This window comes from Quercus suber, unplaced genomic scaffold (genome assembly GCF_002906115.3).
Source record: "Quercus suber isolate HL8 unplaced genomic scaffold, Cork oak 2.0 scaffold_13, whole genome shotgun sequence".
Taxonomy (NCBI): domain Eukaryota; kingdom Viridiplantae; phylum Streptophyta; class Magnoliopsida; order Fagales; family Fagaceae; genus Quercus; species Quercus suber.
The window spans coordinates 2,570,685-2,589,263 of NW_027069478.1; the positions used below are offsets into that span (position 1 = coordinate 2,570,685).

At 34.7% G+C, this 18,579-nt stretch overlaps 1 long non-coding RNA gene and 1 pseudogene across 1 annotated transcript; one reads left to right on the forward strand and one right to left on the reverse strand.

The window, feature by feature from the left end:
- On the reverse strand, window positions 1–2,350 carry LOC112020070 (uncharacterized). The gene is made up of 3 exons (XR_002883757.2): window positions 2,125–2,350; window positions 998–1,084; window positions 1–514 (listed from the first exon to the last, which is right to left on the reverse strand). It is a non-coding gene; the product is annotated as an uncharacterized LOC112020070 (long non-coding RNA).
- Window positions 2,351–10,039: 7,689 nt separating this feature from the next.
- On the forward strand, window positions 10,040–11,576 carry LOC112020075 (G-type lectin S-receptor-like serine/threonine-protein kinase SD2-5; annotated as a pseudogene).
- Window positions 11,577–18,579: the final 7,003 nt, after the last annotated feature.

An 18,579-nucleotide genomic window follows, 5' to 3' on the forward strand; every position in this document is an offset into this window, starting at 1 on the left:
TTCTATAAAAATAATATGACAAGAATAATTAAATAATGAAACACAAAGTTTCTCAAAATAGATACCTTGAAACTACATACTATAACCTTGAAACCTTGAAACTACAGACTGTGAGCACCAACAATATAATTTCCAAATCCATAATATCTAACATAAGGTAAATTATCACAAATATATCACACTACCACATAGACCGGTCAGGGGATTCACCCATTCACAACTGGCATGATATTGTCCTCTCTGGTATGTAAACTCTTGGCCCCATGGACAGCAATCTCACCCATACCCTCAAGGTTTTTCTCTCCTCCCGTGGGCAGCAGAGAGAGCATGTCAAATAGGACCTCTCTTGCATGTGGTCTCTTGGCCCCATGGGTAGCAGCCTCACCCCTACACAATCAAGGTACCTCTTCCCTCCATGGGAGGCAGGGAAGAACGCGTCATCCAAAGTGAAAGGGCACTGACCTTGATTTGATTCTGTTGTCATAAAGACTACGGAAACCAAATCGGATGATCACTGAAAAATCACACATGGCATGGTGTTAAAACCACATAAACTCACAGGTTACATTACTTTAAAACACATAGTTCATATCCAGGTAGTTTCAGAAAACCTTAAATAATCTAACTTATACAAAGTTTGTAAGGTTTTCAACTTCATTCTTGTCAAGAGATTTTCTATCAATTTTCCAAATAATACAAGACAAGATAAGCATCTTTAAATTTTTTTCAATATACCATAAAATCAATGATTTTCTTATAAAAGATTAAATAAAAAATACTCATTTTCCCATATCAACGATTCATGCATTTCCCTAACTGCCATACCAAATATGATGCATTTTCATATATAATCATATATGTATATTAAGGTTACGACACAACAGTTTTTAGGAAAAATATATTTTCCATAAGTAGTTTCCAAAAGCGTGTCTAATCCAAAAACGACATTCATGCAACATGGTTATTTTTCAAAAAATCCCATTAAAAAGCTACTTACCTCAGAAGGCCAACCAATTTTACCTCAATCGGGCACCACAAAATCAACTAATCTAGTCACTAGGTCCATCACCAAGTATTTTAGAACCTAAAAACACAAGCATCAAGTCTATTAATAACAAGGTCTAGAACAAAATTACACTATCAAATTTGTCTCCATAAATCCGAGAAGATTCTGTCAAAAATCAAACCTAAAGCCCTAAAGCCTAGCTTGACCATCCCAAGACAAGTATCCCTACCCAAACGGGAACCAAACAGACATCCAAGAAATTCATAGTGTTGACACAACCAAAACATTTTAAATTCATTACCGCAATAATGTGCATCATAAGATAATGTAACATCCTCATGAATCTCTTTGAATACTAAATAATATATTTAAGCCAAGATAAGATCAACCGAGATTTGGGATTAATTCCACAATGTCTCAACGTTTTAGTCTTACCTTCAGATTCAGTACATAGCAGGGCAGCCATTTTGTAAAAATTGTTTGGCCAATGAAAAGTTATCCGATTAATTCAAAACTTTAAGTGAACATTCCGCTATATGTATACAATGTACCACACAAAATTCAGCCCAAAAAGATTTTTCTGTAATTTATTAAAAATCATGCATTGCGGCTGACTCAAATCTGTCATGACAGCTTTAAAAAATTGTTATAGTTGTAAGACTAGCCCAAATTATATGAGAATTTACTCACATTAAAACTATCAAATTTAAAGCATATTAAAAACAAGGAATCAAACCCAAAATCTCATATAAACAACTTATCAAACACTTGGTATGCAAAAACACATGCTCACACTTAACTTGCATAAATTCGTAGTTATCACTCCACTTACACCCACATATGCCAAAGTCATTTAAAATGCAAAGAACACACTTCCAAAAATCAATCCAAACTTCCATAAAATCCACCCACATGATTTGCTCAAGAAAACCCAAATTTTTTTAACTATGAAGAAACCCCAAATGATCATCATTTGTAAAAACCCTTAACCATTTAACAAATAAATCCACCAAACCAAAAACCCATGTACTCAATCACATGTATACCACTCATGTAGCTTAGATTAGAAAGAAATCTTAGAAAAACTTGAAAAGCTACCAAAGAATTAAGAGTTTTACCTTTAAAAGCTTTGAGAGAATGGAGTGTATGGGGTTTCTAATGGGGTTCTCCAGTGAAATCTGCAAAAAATGGTGGTGGGTGGCCGGTTTACTAGTGAGGGAGTGAGAGAAGTAGAGGAGCTAGAGTGTGTTTGTGTGTTTCGGTGGGTGGGTGAGATAGAAGGATAGAGAGACGGAGAGAAGGGGCAGCCGGTCAAGATGGAGAGAAACATATCAACGTGAAAATGAGGAAGAAAAGGGGGCTAACTTAAGTTGAAAAGCTTAATTACTGATTTGCCCCAAAAATATCTTATGAGTAAATTTACCAATTTGCCCCTCTATCTTCCTCCAAATTACACTTAACAACCGGGATGTTACAGGAACACTTCTGAATTTTGCCACGACCCATTGCCCAAATGTTCCTAGCGAAGGATATTCCCACAATATATGGCCTGCTGTCTTAGAATGGTGATCACATAGCTCACTCCTCGCCTCAATATTCACTTTCCTTCACTAGAGATTTGTTCTTGTTGGTAAAATATTCGAGCATGCCTACCAAACAAAATTCCTAACCTTTGGAGGTACATTGAGTGACCATATTTTCTTCCACATAGATCTGTCCAATCTTGCTAGAAAGTGTTCCCCAGTTGATGCTTGCTGTAGTCGAATAGCAACTTGATACGCTGACTTAACAAAGAAAGTTTTCTGCTTATTTTCTTGCCACATGAGAGAGTCATTAGAGCCAAAATTGTTCAAGGGAATAGCTAATATTTCCAGCCAAGTTGGTGTTCAAAAAGTGTATAGATTTTCCCCCTATCCCACTGCCTTGTTCAAAAAGTGGATAATTATCGAAGCTCCAAGGGCTATTGTTCAATACCCATTTCAATTGGCTTTCCAAGGTAAACTTAAATTGGAACAAACCATCCCCAACATCCACAATTCTCAAGTCTGTACCAAACTTCCACACAAACCGAAGAAGCTCTTTGGCGGCTCTCTGATTATATGGCCTTGTTGTAAGGAAATGCCCAAGGAGACTAAGCGAGCATTCTTCAAGAATTTTCTCCCTATGTGCATTCTTCATGACTTCGCCTTCTTCCTTAGTCAATGTGATGCTCTGTAACTTTTCTATGAACTCCGAGTCCGTAGGGTTAATTGAAAAGAAAATTATTCGGAGCAAGACTACCGAGTGTTGGATTGCATAAGAAAAGAAAGGAAATCAAAAGCTAAGAATTAACAAGAACACTAGAACTCACCCTGCATGAGAGGAAGCACTCACCCTAAATGAGAAGAAAAACTCACCCTAAGGGAGAAGAAAAATCGTGTTTTTATAAAATAAAAAAAATAAAAAAAAATTATTTTATATCCAAAGCAAACTTTCATTAAGCAGAAAGAGAAATTGCATCAAAGGAAGTAGAATTCTCAACAAAGAGAGGTACATCCTCAAGCCAATACATCGAATCGTTTAAGGATTTGGCATGTTGTGCTAGCAAATGAGCCAAAACGTTTCCTTTTCTTTTAACATGGGATGTTTCAAAGCTCCTAAAGCCTGGTACTCTATGTTGGATTCTGGAAATAACCTCAAAGATTGAGGAGGCAGGGAGAGATTCCCCTCAGATTGCTTTGATGACATTCTAGGAGTCACTGTCTAAAATTACTTCTGCCATTCCCAGGTCTGATGCGAACAGGATGCCAGATTCCACTGCTAGAGCTTCTGCTTCCATGGCCCTAAGGGGAAAAGGGATCTTTTTGCTTTGTGCTGCCACAATGTATCCCTGCGAGTCTCTAATGATCACGCCAACTCCAGCTTCCCAGCATTTTTGAAGATAGCTCCGTCCACATTAATCTTGAGTTTATTCCTCGGATGTGCTGACCACTTAAACTCCTTAGTGCTAGTTTAGTTCTGAGCTAGGAGGTTTGTTGCAAAGAACTCGTCCACAAGGTATAGGGCTCTCTTGACAATCTCTCTATCTAATTTTACAGGTTCCCCATTTCTAACTTCATTCCTATCAGCCAGATCCCCAAGCAGATGGTGATGAAGAGTTCTAGATTCATAGGAGAGCTAGTCTCATTTTCTATGAACTTCCATAGTATGTCAGTGAAGTCATCACAACCATTTCCCAGGCCTTCAAGATTTAAACTTACCACATTCCATATTTCCTTAGCCCTGTTGCAATCCACAAGGAGATGACTAGTTCTTTCTGCAGCTAGGCCGCAGGCCTCACAGACCGGGTCAGATATAAGGTGTCTGTGGCAAAGGGTGGCCTTGGTGGGGGGGGGGGGGGGGGGGGTTCTTTTAGATATTCTCCAGGCAAAGCATTTGATTTTACTAGGGATAGTCATGCTCCAAATTCTTTTCCAAATTGGCTTTAAGCCTTTATTAGAGCTACCACCATTGTAGGGGCCTAGTAATGATTCCATAGCCAGCTTGTAAGCTCTCCAAACTGTAAACATCCCATTTTGCATACCAACCCAAACCAGCTTGTCCTCAGGGAATCATGGCTTAAGGGTATGCTCAAAATGGCTTCTGCTTCATGTTGGAGGAAGACATGCTTTATCACCTCTGATTTCCACATAGTTGATCTATTATTGATTAGGGAACTAACTAGTGCTTCCCTGGGGAGGTGGTTTGATGGGGAAATAATCCTGAAAGGGGATGGGGTAGGGATCCATTTGTCTTCCCAGATTCAAATTCTCCTACCATTTCCTACCTACCATCACAAGCCGGGTTTGACTCTTGGTTGGACATGATACTTCTCCATGCAAAAGAGGGCCTATGCCCCATTGTGATTTGGATAAAGTCACACTTTGGGAAGTACTTTGCCTTGAAGACCTTGTGGAAAAGAGAATCACAGTTTGTCTGGAGTCTCCAACCTTGCTTTGCTAGGAGAGCCAGGTTGAAAGCTCCCAGGTGGCGAAAACCCAAGCCCCCCTCACTTTTAGAGACACAAAGCTTCTCCCAGCTTATCCAAGCCCGCTTCCTTTCCTCGTGAGAAGAAAAATCGTTGAATTTATCTATTGTTATGACAATACATTAGTCAAAGTAAATTGTGTCATATCATTTAAAAAGTACATGTAAGTAAATATAATTTAAAAAGCACACGAAATCAAAGGTTTAGACACAAAACCTGAAATTTCCTATCTCTTGCCTCATTTTTTGAGCAACCAAACAAAGACTATAGAAAATTAATACTATCCAGAAAAAGAAAAATATGAGAGAGAGGTTTTAGTCAAATATTTATCAAGCTCCAAACACAAATTCAATGAAAATTTTCCTGCGTTTTTTTCAAGGAAATTTTTTTTTAATGATTTCCTCATCCTATTTCCAGTCCAACTAAAGAGGAGGAAAAAAAAAAAAAAAAACCTTGATAAAGTGGTACTTTGTGCTTAACCTAGTCTATCTTGATTTTTATTTTAACTTCTGTAGTGGTTTGAATATTTTATCACTTTAAATAAATATGAGGGCGTTGGGGTGCATGGCTGGAAAATTAGTAAATAAATGAATAACATGATTTAAAAATCAAAGCTAAGAATAAAAGGGTAAAAAAAGATATATAAAAAACCCTCAAAAAATAAAAATTCTTGAGGAAGTGATACTACCATCAAATCACAGGGTTTTTATTTGGGTTAATAAAAAATAAAAACAAACTAAGCTAAACAATCCTATTTGAAACAGGTTAGAAAAATTAAAAATAAATGAGTCTCAAACATTCTAAAACATTAAAAAATTAAAAAGAGTTTCAAATATAAGTAGTTCATATAAATAAAATACACCATTTAGATTCAGTACCACATAATATATACATACATATTTCAATGATTTATCCAAAAATTTCAAATCCTACTTTTAGAAAAGAACAGTAATTTTTTTAAATATTAGGAAAGAAGTCTCCACCTAGCCCGTGGACCTACAAGCTTTACCTACAAGCTTTGCTGAGTTCAACAGAGATCTCCGCACTCTAGTCTGGGCCACTTTATTGAACCTGGCTGTATGATTTTTCCATAGTGAGCCCAACAAGAGAAAGCCCACTGAATGACAATAAACCACCTAATCTTTTCCCATACCCACCGCTAGTTATCCCCTTCGATCCATTTATTCAGTTTGACTCGTTAACCTCAACCCTCTTTATAAGCCAAGATTTGTAAAAGAATAATTAATTAAGCCCAATGGGTGTTTGCCGAGAATGTAGTGGACCTAGTGGTAGACATGCCTGGTTTGCAAACTGATATTATGGGGCTTTTGGAGGGCTGGCCCTAATGAGCCACCAATGGAGATGCTATGAGGATCATCTCTTTGAACTGTTGGGGTTTAGGCAATTTCCTATATAGCTTGTTCCAGCCCAAAAAATGTCCCAAAGGTAAAAACCATATCCATCTTAATTTCTTATGGAAACCAAGTAACAATAAGGGAAAGGGAAATACTATGCTCACAAGGGGGCTTGTGTTAACTTCAGGTCTTAGAAGTAAAAAAAATAAAAATAAAAATAAAATGTAATCAATGTAGCAACAAGTACAAAGTTATGTTATAATCTCTCTTTTGTTTATGGGCGGCAGTGTATCCATGAAAGGCAAGAGGTTTGAACTTTGAAATGTGGCTATGGAAGGGAGATTATTTAACCAAATTATCTCACCACATATAGTTAAGCCCAAAGCACGTCCCTAATAAAGAAATTAAAACAATATCATCTTTATCCGATCCCTCCTAATTAGTCACCCACTTCCACTTTTACCTCAAGCCAGTGTTTTTAATAGAAATATATAGAAATAAAAAAAAAATAAAAATAAAAAGCTAAAATGCAAAACTGACCTTTTAACTTTTTCCTGATTTCATTTTAATGCTCTAACTTTGCTTTCGTTTATTTCAGTCATCTAAGTTTCAGATTTATTCAATTAAGGCCTTTCCGTTAACTTTTGTTAAATTTTTTTTTTTTTAAATCTAGAAAATATTTTTCAATTATTAATTGAATTTTTTTAATTTAAAAAATTTGAAGAAAAATTTATAAAATTAAAAAATTAACCACAACATATAACAAAAGTTGATGAAAAAGTCTTAATTGAATAAACTTGAAAGTTAAAGGACTGAAATAAACAAAAACAAAGTTAGAGGACTGAAATGAAATTTGAAGAAACTTAGAGAGTCAGTTTTGCATTATCCCCAATAAAAAACTTAGGTCTTTAATCTTTATCCTCTCAGACCTCTCCTTTGTCAAAACCTCCCTGGCCCAAACAAAATTACCCCCATCAAAACACTCTAGCCACTACGCACACGGGTCTAAGTCTTCAGCTTTTCTGCCTCCATCATTTTGTATTAGACTGTAGCAAACAAAGCACCAAAAACACACAACAAACAATATATGTTGCTATAGTACATATTACTGTTCACTCAATGCAAACACATGGATAAACTAAATTATTACATGATTCTCGTCCAATTGCATCACTTTTAATCCTTGTCGAGTGTCCACTTTTCCTTTCTTCTTCTTAGCACAGAGACAATGGATATAAGCTAGGCTTGCTGTATTGTTCTTCTTTACCTTGGTCTTTTTCTAAAGCCTTTTCCCATCTTAGTCACAGCCCTGCCTGGCTATTATTGGATCACAGGCTCTTCTCCTTTAGTGACCAATAGTATTTCTACCCCCCATTCTGTGAAATTTGATGATGGGTCATTTGTGAGAATCATACTTGCTAGTGATTTAGAAGGTTATTATGCTTGTCATTATGGCTTCTTCTGTAATCCAACGTGCAACGGCTATCTCTTTTCCATTTTCAGTCTTTATTACGTAGATGGAAATATTTCAAAATCTGAAGCTCCAAGGCTAGTATGGATTGCAAATCCTGAGAATCCAGTAAGCGTTAATGCGAGTTTGAAGCTCACTTCAGAAAGAGGTTTGGCGCTAAAAGATGCTAATGGAAGTACAGTGTGGACAACAAACTAATATCGTGAAAGCCTGAAGAAAAGTACACACGACACTCTCTTAATGGAACAAAACTAAACTATTAATTCCTGGTAGTAAACCTTGAATCCACGAGGGGTTTCCCTGAATCCACAAGAGGATAAAACTGGAATCCACCATAAGAAAATTTGACAAAATGTCTGTTTTTATTGATAATAGTCTATGAAAAACGTTTACAGACTAGGGGCTTACTTAAGAGCTCCTTCAAACTTGACAGACAAGAAAATATAATCTAAAATACTTCTAATCGATACCTAACCATAACAGGAATCAAATTTGACCTAAAAAGCATTAGATAAACCTAAAAACAAGGAAGCAAATCACCTAAACCTAAAATAACGTTTTCTACATAAAAATACCAAAAATAGTAAATTACAATAATTAAAATAGTAAATTTTGTCCTACATCAGACCCCTCAACTTGAAACAAACTCATCCTCAAGTCTATCTTTAAAATCTGAAATCTCCCATGTCAAGAGAACAAATACTTTGAATACTTCATCTTCTTTGTCTTCTTGCCAAACTTGAAAGTCATTAATTGGGAAACTTGAACTTCTTCTCCCTTGATCTTCATGTAATTGACAATATTCACCAAATAAGAGTCAATAATCAAATCAAATCCTTCTACCCCAATAAAATCAATAAACTTTGTTTCGGTATCTCCCAAAAAAATAATAGGAGTTTGAATATTGCAATCATCTAACTTGATTTCATTGAGATCGTTGACAACTTTCTCTATAATTTCTTCTTTAATAGTCTTTACTATCTCAACCTCAAGATCTTTCTCTATAATAGGGTCTTCATTAATCTCCCCCACAATCTTGATTTCAGGTTCTTCTATAACAAGACCTTCATTAGTTTCCTCAGAAATCTCTATATTTTCTTCTTTGACTTCTCCATATTCTTCAAGATCAATATTTTCTTCAACATGTAATTCTTCCTTTAACGGTGGATTATTTGGCTCTTCAAAATAATTCAAGTATGAACTTCTTGGCCAATAATAATCTTGTATTGTATACGACAAGATTTCTTCACAATCCAAAGGATAAAATTTGATAGCAAGCATCTTTTTTCATCCTTGGCCATAATCGAATTTTGTCTTTACCTTGTCAAATTCTATCAAATTGTACTCATTCCCACCAACATAAGGCATACTTACTAAGTTTATACAAAGCAAGTCCAACTCTTCTCTCATAACAAATATTCTCATAGTCAAATAAATCTTCTAGATCAAGTAACCAATCAAGAAAATCTTCTTTTAAAAAATATCCATTAAAATTTGTAATTCTCTTATAAGGTCTATATGAAATTTACTTACCAATAGGTTGCTCGTGAGTTATGTCTCCGCTGAAGCTATCCCTATTGTTTCCTTTCTTCAACGGCGCCATCCTATCATAGATATTTGTGAGTGCTTGTTGTACGTCACGTAATACTTGATAAGTTATTCGTCATTGTGGTGGTGGTGGTTACCGTCTCGCCGGTTAGCAATCAGACCAGGGTAAATCAAGGCTCTGATACCAACTGATATCACAGAAATCTGAAGAAAAGCACACACAATGCTCTCTTGATGGAATAGAAACTAAACTTTTAGTTTTTGGTAGTAAATCTCGAATCCACGAGGGAATAAAACTGGAATTCACCAGAAGAAAATTTGACAAAACATCTATTTTTATTTATAATAGTCTATGAAAAATGTTTACAGACTTAGGGCCTACTTAAAGGCTCCTTAAAACTTGACAGACAAGAAAATATAATATAAAATACTCCTAATTGATACCTGACCATAATAGGAATCAAATTTGACCTAAAAAGCATTAAATGCACCTAAAAAAAGGAAACAAATCACCTAAACCTAAAATAACGTTTTCTACATAAAAATACCAAAAATAATAAATTACAATAATTAAATTGTAAATTTTGTCCTACATCACGAACATCAGCAGCAAATCTATAGGTAGCCTTTAATTAACCAAAACGTGCAACCTCATGCTCTTGGATGACAACAATGCAACAATAATCTGGCAATCTTTTGATCATCCAATTGATACTCTGGTTCTTGGACAAAAGTTAGTGGCAGGGCAGCAACTCATTAGTCAAGGTGGATTGTATTCGCTCTCTTTCAACAGTGAAGGTTTGTTTTCTTATATCAATTCTAATCCTCCCCAACGCTATTATTCTAATGATCCTTTTTGTAAAGGTGAAGATCATGTCAATTTCCATTATAGGATACTTACGAATAGAGGAATGACTCTCATCTCAAGGATAGAGGGTTTGTATTCTTTGAATATTAACTTTTGTGTTCCTTTGGGCATCTTCTTGCTGTACATGAGATTTGAGCTTGATGGACACTTGAGAGTGTATGATAGTGACTAGAAGGAAGAGCCTGATTTGCTGAGAGAATTCATTGGTGTCTGCAATTTTCCAATGGCTTGCGACAAATATGGTATTTGTACAAATGACCAGTGTAGTTGTCACCCACCCATAAATGGAACAAACTATTTTCGGCAAACCAATAACAAGTTGCCTAACAATGGGTACTCCCTAGTTACTCCCTTGTCTTGTGAAGATTCCAAATATCATGTTCTTTCTGAGCTAGAGAACACCACATACTTTCCCATGGATATCCCCTAGAAATAAAACTAGACCACCAACATCTAAATTTAGAGAGTTGCAAACAGGCTTGCTTGAAAGACTGTTCGTGCAAAGCTGCTATTTTTAATTCGAGCAATCGTGTGGGGAATTGCTATTTACAATCCCAAATTTTTTCACTAATGTCCACTGATGCAAGACAAAAAACTTACCTCTAAGAATACATCAAGTTGCAAAAAGTTACCCCTTCGCAGAAAAAACACTAGCTTGAAATAATATTGGGTTCCAGCTTCACATTTGTACTGTTTCTTTTAATTGGATTATTTGTTTTTCTATTTTGGAAGAAGAAAAGTTTCGGTGAAGCAGAATAGTATTATTTAGATCATGTATCAGGAATGCTCACAAGATATTCTTATCATGATTTGCAAGCAGTAATAGAAATTTCAGTAAGGAGCTTGGTAGAGGAGGATTTGGCACAGTTTTTGAAAGGACTCTAATTGATGGCGTTAAAGTTGTAGTGAAGCGTCTTGATGGTCTAAGTCAAATCAAGAAATTGTTCTTAGCAGAGGTCGAAACAATTGGTAGCATTCATCATTTCAACTTGGTAAGACTAATTGGATTTTGTGCTGAGAAATCACATAGACTTTTGTTCATGAATACATGTCTAATGGGTCTTTAGATGGATGGTTATTCCAAAAAAATCTTGAGATGTTGCTTGATTGGCAACATAGAAAAAAAATCTTCAATGACATAACAAGAGGATTAACTAATATACATGAGGAGTGCAGACATAAAATTTTTCATTTCGATATAAGATGAGAATTTCAATGCAAAAGTCTCTGATTTTGGGTTGTCTAAACTAGTTGATTGTGAACAAAGCCAAGTTGTGACAACTATGAGGGTACTCTTAGCTATATGGCTCCAGAATGGTTGAATTCAGTGATTACAAAAAAAGTAGATGTCTATAGCTTCAACATAGTACTCTTAGAAATATTGTGTGGAAGGAAAAATGTTGATCACTCTCAACTAGAGGAAGCAATGCATCTACTTGATATTTTCAAAAAAAAAATTGAGGACGGCAAATTATTGGATCTTGTTGATAAGTACAATGAAGATTTGCAATTGCATGGAGAAGAAGTGGTGAATATGATGAGGGTTGTAGTATGGTGTTTGCAAAATGATTTCACAAAGAGACCTTCTATGTCCATGGTGGTTAAGGTCTTCGAGGGTGTTCTAAATGTTGAATTAGACCTAGATTATTTCTTCTCAAATCCACATTTACTAAACACTAAAGCTGGAGTTGATAACCAGGAAGTGCACATTGTTGCTACTACTCCATTATTGCCTTCAATTCTATCAAGACTTCTGTTAGGATTAGTGTCCTTAAATCCTATTGTATGATGCTATGTATAATATTAAGTATGACACTATGTACGACATTATGTATGACTTAATATTGTGATTGATAAAGTTGTTTTATTATTATGTAAAATAATGGTAACATGAATGTTTAGACATTATCTTGTAGTCCATGAGATGCATAGTATGTAATTTATGTGAAAAGTCACAGAAAATATAAATCACAGGTTCTTGGTAAATTCAGAATTTTAATTCATAGTCGGTGATGAAATTGGGCGTTTCATCTGCGAAAACTATAACATATCAACAAAGATGATTTGTATTGATCATAAAAGTGGAGATTTCTAGTTGATGTGTTGATATGTTTTAAGAGTTAAGACATATTGAACTGGATTGCTGTGAGATTTATTATTTTCCTAAAGATTGTCAAATAAATAATAAATCACACGACTTATATTTACGTGAACTCTTAATCTTGAGAGAATAATGGACATGATCATAAAGTGTAGGTTGCTTTAATATATCATAAATGAGATTTAAAGTAACAGTCAAAACCTTAGTATGTTGGGCAACCACATTTAGTATATATGAAACATATATTCTCAAGATGGAATTCATAGTCTCTTAATGGAGATACAAAATATTCCGTTGAGAAAGTTTAATGGGTTTGTTATTCAGAATGTTAGGCCTAAACTGGGTACTCAAGGATTAAGATGTAGTAATTTACAAAGTGACAATCTACATTCATAACTTTGTATTATTAAGAATATTTTATAAAGGGGTTGCATGTACAATAAAGTCTTAGGATATAATTTATTAATAAGGCCTAGAGTGCAATTATATTTATATAATGATATTAAATATAATTAATGGTAACTTTGAACTTGTTAAGAGTTGACAAAAAAACCCAAGGCCCATTGGAGCTAATGTCTTATTTGTTCCCTTTTGGTCCTACTCCAAACCACATACTTAAGCCCAATTGGAAAGACCCAAAAGCTAGCCCAATTAGATAATCAGTTATAAGGAGAGAAATATACAAAATTTTTGGTAAGTACATGAAACTGTATGTATGTGAGTGTTGGACACTATTTTTTTTCTCTCAAGAACATATACATATAACTGATTGAGAGACCACACTTCTTGGGTATCAAGTGGAATTGAAGTAAAGATTAAAAATGTTCTTAAGTGCTTCTAATCTTTGGTTTTTGAATTTCACCACTTCAAAGTACACTATCTTGTTCTTATATTCTGAAACTTACATAGCACATGTTATTAATTGAGAATGAAGTAGATTCGTTAATTTTCCGTTGTGTACATTCATATTTCCATCAAATGGTATCAGAGCGTTCTTTAATTTCCAATCTGTATAACATGTTTTGTGAGTTTTGGAATTAGAGATAATAGTTTCATGATATTAGAAGATTATATATGTATTTAATTTTCTACATGGTTGTTGAAACTATGGTTTGATGAAAACTGATATTGATGTTATGATGTTGTTTAAATTGAATTTAAGTATGTTAAATTGAACTTTAAGGCTATAGCATCAATGGAATTCAGTTTTGATATCAAATTCTATCTATCATGTTCATATGGTGGTTGTTTGTTCATGAAAACTATTGAAAACTGTTCAGATTTTTCCTTCAAAAACTGAAAACATGGGTTTTCCGCGAGTAACTATCTTGCGAAATTACTCACAAAAAATGCCTCTGAAGTACAAAACTTTTCACAGGTAAGCTTTACTAGTGAAACAATCACAAAAGTTTCTGTTTGATTTTCGTGTTTTCACAAAATTTTTCACGGGTAAGCTTTACTAGCGAAACCGTCACGAAAGTTTCTGTCTGAATTTTGTATTTTCACTATTTTTCCTTAACTCATTTTCGTGAGAAGAGCTTAGTCGTGAGATTCTTGCAAAAATGCCACTGAAGGGAATTTTGAATTTTTTCTAAGTGTTTTAAAATGTATAAAGTGCAAGGCTATATGTGATCAGTTTACATATGTTTATAAAATAAAAACCTTTAATTTAAAACATCTAGTGGGAGAGAGATACAAGGGTTGGATCTCACGGTCTCCATTGTCGGTTCATAGTAGTGTGAAATATGTACTTTGTATTTGCTTCGAGCTTAGCATTCCATGCAGAGAGTATTTATTTCATGGTACTACAGGATTGAATTTCTTGATTTATAGTGATTTGATCAAATATCTTGTCTTAGCTTTGAACTTTACATTCTATGCAGAGGGTGTTTTATATCATGGTACTACAAAATAAGCCTATTAAGGGAATGAAATGTGGCTACACATGATTTTAGACAATGGTATACACTAGACTAAATATTATGGTATCCTCTATGTTGAGTTCTTACTATTATTATTTATAGGCTAAATGTATAACGGCATGTTATTAGTGTTTGATAAGAGTTATCACGATAACACTAGTAATAAGAATAATTCTCAATCAATCATAGTATTTTATATTCACTCTATGCTGAGGGATATTGAATATGGAATTGGATTGTCATTGCATATATTATATTATAATTTTATTAAGGTTCCATACTATATGTTTATATGCTAAATTGATAATGTCCAGTTTACTTATTATATTCATGTTTATTATTTTCAGATTTAAACATGGCATCATTTAACCCACTTGTTACTATTCTTAATCAAAACAAACTGACTGGATCCAACTATGTTGACTGGAAAAGAAATTTGGGCATTGTTCTTATAGCTGAAGAGCACAAATATGTGCTTACTCAACCATATCCTAGCTTTCCTTCATTAGATACTCCTCCTAAGGAAAAACAGCAATATGATCGTTGGCAAAAATCTAATGAAATGGCCAAGTGCTACATCCTAGCATCTATCTCAAATGTTCTTCCGCATCAAATGTAGGATGTAGAACTAGTTTCGGACATTATGCTAAGTCTGAAGGAGATGTTTGGTGAGCAGGGTCGTTCTGCAAGGCAAGAAACCATGAGGTAAATTTATAATACCAAAATGGCTGAAGGCAGTTCAGTTAGAAAGCATTGTCTTACAATGATCTCTAATCTGAATACATTGGAGGTTTTAGGTGCCTATATTGATGGAGAATCCCAAGTGGATATGATACTCCGGTCACTACTGGAATCATTCAAGGAATTCAGATTCAATTATAATATGAACAAAAAGATTTATTCTTTGTCTGAATTAATAAATGAATTGGTAGTGGCAGAAGCCATTCTTGGTACTTCTAGTGTTGATGCTAATATGGCTGAAGTTTCTACTTCTCAACCTAAGTTGAAAGTCAAGGGTAAGAAGAAGAAGAAGAAGGACTTCATCAAGTAAGGTGGTAAACAAATTGCCTTAGGGGTTGCCGACAAAGGAAAGAAGATCAAAGGAAAGTGTTTCTATTGTGGAGAGAAAGGACATTGGAAGGGGAATTGTCCAAAATTCAAGGCTGCCAATAATAAGGGCATGAAAAGTTCATTCCTCAATGAAATATGTTTAGTACAAAATCTCATAAATTCCTGGTGTATGGATTCAGGTTGTACTAATTATATCTGCAATTCTTTGTAGGGGTTCCAGGAGACTAGAAAGCTTAATGAAAGGGAATTGTTTCTTACTTTGGCTGATGGGAGCAGGATTTTGGTTGTAGCTGTTAGAGTGTTTAATTTATGCTTTGAGTCTAGGGTTTTAATATTGGAAGACTGTTTATATGTACCTAATATTTGTAGGAATTTAATTTCTGCAACTTACTTAGGTAAACATGGATATTGTGTTATCCTTAAAGACAATGTTATAATAAAGAAGGGTAAAGAGTTTATCTGTTCTGGCAATATTGTTGATGATCTTTATATTTTAACTCCTGATAAGCATGAATTATATAATTCTGAATTAGATAATAACTCTCATGTGAAATCATTAAAGAGAAAGTTTTCTTCTACTAGTGATGCATATATTTGGCATTTACGTTTGGGTCATATTAATCCAAATAGGATTCAAAGACTGATCAAAGATGGACTTTTAGAGCCATTAGATTTTGATAAATTTCCAGTTTGTGAATCTTGTTTGGAAGGGAAAATGACCAAACAACCTTTTAATGCAAAAGGTAGAAGAGCCCAAGATTTGCTAAAACTAGTACATTCAAATGTATATGGTCCTATGTGAATCCAAGCAAGAGGTGGCTATAAGTATTTCATTACTTTTACTGATAATTACTCTAGAGTTGGTTATGTATATGTATATCTAATGAAACGGAAGTCTGAAACCTTTGAAAAGTTCAAAGAGTTTAGGGTTGAAGTTGAGAATCAATTGGGTAAACGCATAAAAGCTATTCGATCTGATCGTGGTGGTGAATACCTTCTTGGGGATTTTAAGGATTACGTAACTGAAAATGAGATTATATCCCAATTGATTGCACATGGAACACCACAACAAAATAGTGTAGCAGAAAGAAGGAATAGGACTCTTTTAGATATGGTCAGGTCCATGTTAAGTTATTCAACTCTACCAATTTCCTTTTGGGGATATGCCTTAAATATTGCAATGTATCTTCCAAATTTAGTACCTTCGAAGTCTATTCCTAAAACACTTGTAGAGTTGTGGAATGGGCGTAATCCTAGTATGAGACATCTCCATATTTGGGGTTGTCCAGCACATGTGTTAAAATGAAAGTTTGACAAGTTACAGTCTAAAATAGAAGTGGTTTTCTTTGTAAGGTATCCAAAATGAACTGTTGGAGGTTTATTCTATAGTCACAAATGCCAAATTCTTAGAAAATGACTATATGAATGATTATACTCCTAGAGGTAGAGTTGTTTTGGCTGAAATGATGAACCTGTAAATGAACAACCAACGAATGAAACTAGAGATGATGTGGCTATATTAGATACATACTACTCATGAGATGTCTAGTACACAGGTGCTTCGTCGTAGTGGGAGAATTGTTCAGCCTCCTATTAGATTCATAGGTTTGGGAGAAACTTATGAAACTATCTCAGAAGATGCTGAATTAGATCCCTACACTTATGAAGATGCAATGAATGATATAGATGCATATCATTGGGTCAAAACTATGAAATCTGAATTAGATTCTATGTATTCCAATCAAGTTTGGGATCTTGTAAAGGCGATTAACGGCATTAAACCAATTGGTTGCAAATGGGTTTACAAGAGGAAGAGAGGGATAGATGGAAAGCTTGAAACCTTTAAAGCAAGGCTAGTGGCGAAAGGATATACATAAAAAGAATGTATTGATTATAAAGAAACCTTTTCACCAGTAGCAATGCTTAAATCTATCAGAATTCTCTTATCCATTGCTACTCATTATGATTATGAGATTTGGCAAATAGACGTCAAGACTGCTTTTCTAAATGGCAATTTTGAAAAAGAAATCTATATAATGCAACCAGAAGATTTCATAGCAAAGAACCAAGAGCATATGGTATGCAAGTTGAAAAGGTCCATTTATGGACTTAAGCAACCATCTAGGTCATGGAACATCAGATTTGATCAAACAATCAATTCATTTGGTTTTGAACAAAATCTTGATGAACCATGTGTGTACAAAAGACATATGGATAAAATAGTAATGTTCTTAGTGATTTATGTTGATGATATTCTACTCATTGGAAATGATGTAGGGGTAATGTCATCGGTAAAGGTTTGGTTGTCAAGCCAATTTGATATGAAGGACTTGGGTAAGACTAACTTTATTTTAGGGATCAAGCTTTGGCAAGGTCGCAAGAATAAGATGTTAGGCTTATCACAAACTGGATATATAGATAAGGTTCTAGAACGGTTTAGCATACAAAACTCCAAGAAGGGATTACTTCCTTTCAAACATGGAATTCCTCTGTCTGGTGACCAAAGGCCTAAGACTCAAGAGGAAGAAAATATGATGGGACAAGTTCCTTATGCTTCTGTAGTAGGAAGTCTCATGTATGTCATGCTTTGTACTATACCAGATATCTGGTATTCAGTTGACATGATCAACCGATATCAATCAAATCTAGGACCAAAACATTGGCAAGCTGTAAAGCATATTCTCAAGTATCTACAAAGAACGAGAGATTATATGCTTGTTTACTATAGTAGGGATTTTATTCCCATTAGCTATACATATTCAAATTTTCAATCTAATCTAGATTTTAGAAAATCCACTGCAGGATGTATTTTTACCTTGGGAGGTGGAGCCATAAGTTGGAGGAGTGTTAAGCAATCTTGTATTGCGGACTCCACCATGAAAGCTAAGTATGTTGCGGCTTGTGAAGCGGCAAAGGAAGCTGTATAACTCAAGAAATTCCTTTCTGATCTTGGTGTTATTAGAATGGAGCAAGTTCCAATCATATTATTTTGCGACAATAATGGAACAGTTGCACAATCCAAAGATCCAAGAAATCATAAGAAAGGAAAGCTCATTGAGAGAAAGTACCACATTATTTGAGACATTGTTACTTGTGGAGATGTAATGGTAGCAAAGATTGAAAGTGCAAATAATCTAGTAAATCCCTTTACCAAAGCCTTGCTTCAAAAGACTTTCAAGTCACATTTGGAAGGAATAAGAGTTAGATTAGTGCACAATAGTCTTTAGGGTA